General features: G+C 44.2%; 1 pseudogene; it reads right to left on the bottom strand.

Moving 5' to 3' along the window:
- Positions 1-239: 239 nt before the first annotated feature.
- LOC102478885 (60S ribosomal protein L7a pseudogene) lies at positions 240-1,035 on the bottom strand (annotated as a pseudogene).
- Positions 1,036-4,522: the final 3,487 nt, after the last annotated feature.

Raw genomic sequence — 4,522 nt, 5'->3', positions numbered from 1 at the left:
AGATGATCAATGCCCTTATTAGTTTCTTCACCTTCTTGGTTACCAATTGTCTGGATGTTTGGGCACTTAATGGTATCTAGAATTACTTGTATAGTATCCTCATTTGGGGGGGTTATTTCCTCAGTCTTTTTGGTGAATTTTTCTAGGTCAGAGGTTCTGTTTTGTTTTTGTTTTTGTGTTTTCCCCTTGAGGGAGAGTATTTTATTACTTGTATGCATAGAAAACTCAACCGTGCACATTTAACCTGGTTTGGTGGCAAGCTCTTTAGCCTTTGCCTTTTCCAGCTTGCCAATGTGAGCCACAGATTTCGGGTCCAGGTCTTCACCTCCCCAGTGATGATGGAACTCATCATATCTGTCATAATTGGTGCTGATGGCTTCCACCAGCTTAGCCAGGGCGCCTTTGTCTTCCAGGTTAACCTGTGTGAAGGTGACAGTGGTATGTGTTTTCCTATAGACCAGATGTCCCGACTTGGCCTTCCCCTTGATAATGCAGTGGGAGCCCCGTCTTCCGACACAGGGCAGGCAGGAAGACAACCAGCTCGGGGGGTCCATGTCATGTATAATCACCACCAGCTGAGCCTTCTTGTTCTCCACCCAGGTGGTGACAATGTTGACCCCTGCCTGGAGGACCGGTGGCCTCTTAGTGGGGACATCTCCTTTGCCAGCAGCCTTCTTTTCAGCCCGGGCCAGCAGGAGCTGCTTCTCCTGCTTTGTCTCTGGCCTGTACTTGTGGGCCAGCTTAAGCAGCTCAGTAGCCGTCTGGTGTCCAGGGTCTGGGTGAGCTGGGTCATTGCAGGAGGCACTTTCAGCCACTTGCAGAGGATGGCCCTCTGCCGCTGCAGCCAGGTGTATCAGGGCCATTTGATGAAGCAGGGGAGTCCCTTTTGGGCTGAATGTCCTGTCCTATGCCAAAATTCTTAGGCCTTTTCTCAAACAGGGGATTGACTACTTGCTTAGCCTCCAGCTTCTTCACGACAGCAGGGGCCAGAGCCACCTTCTTCCCCTTGGCCTTCTTTCCCTTTGGCATCTTGGGTGACTGGAAGAGAGCTCCCTCTTCTTAAAAAGACCCCAGGATTCAGTCCTGGGACTTTACCCTGAGAACTTTATCTAAGCCTAGTCACCTTCCCAAAACCCCATCTCTCAATATCATAGCTGGATTTTAAGGTTCTACCCTCTAAATGCTGTTACAATGGCAGTTAAGTTTGCAATATGTGAACTTTGGGAGAGATACTATACCTTCAACCATAGCACATGTGAATTAAAATTTTTTTTTTTTTTTTTTTTGCCAGAAGGTACATATGCTTGCGCGCGTGCATGAGAGAGAGAGAGAGAGAGCGCGAGAGCGAGCAGTCTCCATGGGCAATGGCCTCACTGCAATTCCTTCTCATCCATCTCTCCCTCCTTTCGGGACTCTGGGCATGTACACACAGCCAGCGTGCTTCTCAAGTCGTCAGGTCTGGGATGTGAACCATGCTGTTGTCCATGTGGGATCCAGTCATTTCAACCCTCAGGCCACAAACTGGCCACGCATGTGAATTTAATAAAGTCATTTAAGATTCCCTTGACTTTGTTCTTTGTAAACCTTCATAAATGAGTTTAAAATCTGCATAATTAATAATAATTTATGTTTCTGACTTTTTGCTATTATAATAGCAGGGTAGTGATTGTATTTGTGTCTAAATCTGCATAGAGTTTTTGTTTGTTTTTTAACATTTTTCTCCTCACTGTATGGAATTAGAGCTGAGAGGACTGGACTAGAAGTTACAAACCTTTTTTAAAAGGAAACTGTAGCCACTCTAAAGACCCTTGGTGCATGTTGCCAAATTGATTTCTTTTAAAAATGGGACTAATTTGCAGCCCTGCCAGTAAGGGAGAGAGCCCACCTCCCTGCAGCCCTATCCCTGGGGATGGATGGGTGGTTCCTATGCTCCATCCAGGGCTAGTTTCTCGTTGGGTGTTTTGTGTGGCGAGGTGGTGTCACGTGTCCTCTATAAGAAAAGGCATTGTATCCAAGGCAAACAGTGATACTTGATACAACTATGTAGATGCCAGAGAAAACCTTCACCAGAGAGATGGTTGACAATTGCTAGAGGTTGTGATAACGCAGACGTTAAGCCGTGTTCCTTCAGCAGCACATGTTAACGGATTTGTTCCAGTGCCGGAGCCCTCTTAAGTGAACACTCTGAACACCTACAGGGGAAACAGTAATACAATAAAATAAAAAGCCTGAGTTCAGAATGTGTTGCTGGTTAAGAGTTAGCAAAGTAGATCACATGTTACTAAACAAGGTAGGCTACTTTATTTATTTATTTTTCTTTTTAATAGGCAAGGCAATAGCCATGCTTCACTTTTAAATTTAAAAAAAAAAAAACTTTAAAAAGAGAACATAGTTTCAAAAAGAAAACAGTGATGGGAACCAGCAGTTAGCGTAATGGCTATGTCACTGGACTCCCACGTAGTCGACCGCGGTTCGCGTCTTGGACCCGGTGGCTTAAAACTCATGCTGGGCGCGTGTGCGTGTGTGCCCAAGATCCCGAGAGGAGAATGGAGGAGAAGGGATTGTGGAGTGACCATACCCCCTGGGGGGTGATTTCTCGCTTTCTGTCTCTATGTCTCTGTCTGGTGAGCACATGCGCCCTATAGCGAAAATCTCTCCAAAAAAGAAAATAGTGATCAAGATAAGCTTTTTGGTCCTGAGGCACTTAAAATTGCATGTAAATTTATGTTTAGAGACTTACCTAACTCAGCTTTTTTGAATGAGTGCCAGAAATACAGCTGGAATATGGAGTCTCAGCTGTATAGAGACTTAAGCATATGGAGAAAGAAGTTTTCCCTAATTTATCAGGGAAAATTTCAAGACAATTAATTTTGTTTAAAAGGCAGTACATACAAGCACCAGCAGATGGCGTAATGGTTACATCGCTGGACTCCCACATAGTCAACTGCAGTTCGAGTCCCAGACCCAGAGAATAGAGAAGGGATTGTGGCATGCCCCCCTCACCACACACACCCCCCAGAGGCTGATTGCTTGCTTTCTATTTCTCTGTCTGATGAGTGCACATGCCCTATAGCAAAAATCTCTCAACAACCAAAAAAAGGAAGGCAGTATACATAGATTACTCAGAGAGAGAAATACGGTCTTGAAGGGAAATGCTTACTTACTTAGAAACGACTCAGATTTTGTTCTTTGCCTTCACGTCTCATAAGTCAAGCCTTAAGTTCAGTAAGCAATATTCTTGCCAGTTTACCCATGGGTCTGCTACAGAACAACTCATACAGTGTGACTGAGCATCTCCCTCTGCCGTCCCACAGCAGAGGTGGCTGGGAAGAAATGCCCATTTTCCTTTGGTCAGGTATTTCTGTTTAAAACATATTGAAACTGTCAAGTAAATGCTTCCCCTCCACTACTACATGTTAGTGTATATATTTACAATATAATAAACAGTGATGAAACTCATGTTTATTCCTTTTTACAAGACTCATGTATGGAGTAGAAATTTTTAAAACAATTTTACTTATTTATTTAGTTTAATTTGACCAGAGAGAGAGACAGAGAGAGGGAGAAAGTGAGAAAGCAAGCCACTAAGTCCAGGACTCAAATCGTGGTCAGCTCTGTGCACCTTAACCACCACACTACCTGCTGGTCCCCTGGAATAGAAATTTTTAACATAAGAGATCATTCCTTGCATCACTTACATTTTTGTTGTTGTTGTTTTAGGGCATGTGCTTGCCGGAAGAGACAGAGAAAGTGTGAAATCATCCCCGCCCCTGGAGGGAAGGGCTGTGCTGCAATCCCTTCTCCTCCTGGGATTTTGGACACAGACATGCACACACCTGGCATGGTTTTCAAGCCTCCAGATCTAGGACTTGAACCACAGTCAGCCATGTGGGAGTCTAGCACCTTAACTACCATGCCACCTGCTGGCCCCGTATCACTACATGTTGCAACTGATGAGATGACAAAAGTTATTTCTTGCAGAACAATCTTCCTTTCTATCTTTACAGTAGAAGTTTCTGAAATACGTTTCTTACTGGCCTAGAACAGGCAAGACCAGATCATGTGGTAGATTTGGCAGGGCTTGCTTTTCATACTTTGCCTTTTTGTCCAGCATTTTGACAATATGTCCTAATGCCATAAAGTTTAGGTTTAATGAGAACTCCATTCTTCTTCTTTTTCTTTTTATCCAATTTGGAAATAGAAATAATATATTTTAATATTTATGTGTGTGTGTTGTTAATAGCTGAGATGAAAAATAACATCAAAGATACTTGGCTTTGAGGAGTCGTGGATTTCTTAGACTAAGCATATTAAGCTAGGAAATAGCGGATCAATGAATGTTTGTTGAATAGTCTCCATTAGATGGACGAGACCCTGTTATGGGGTTATGTGTCAGGGGAAGGACTCCATTCTTTGGGCAGCTGTGAGACCGGAGTGTGAGCAGGTGTAAGTGGTCATGAGTGGCAGCGGTGGGAGGGTGGCCACCGGCCTCTCAGTATTCATGGGGCGGGGCACTGCTGCT

Source organism: Tupaia chinensis, unplaced genomic scaffold (assembly GCF_000334495.1).
Source record: "Tupaia chinensis unplaced genomic scaffold, TupChi_1.0 Scaffold000354_1, whole genome shotgun sequence".
In the NCBI taxonomy this organism is placed as follows: domain Eukaryota; kingdom Metazoa; phylum Chordata; class Mammalia; order Scandentia; family Tupaiidae; genus Tupaia; species Tupaia belangeri.
Note: the sequence above shows the minus strand (reverse complement) of the source record. Positions and strands in the feature narration are given on the sequence as shown.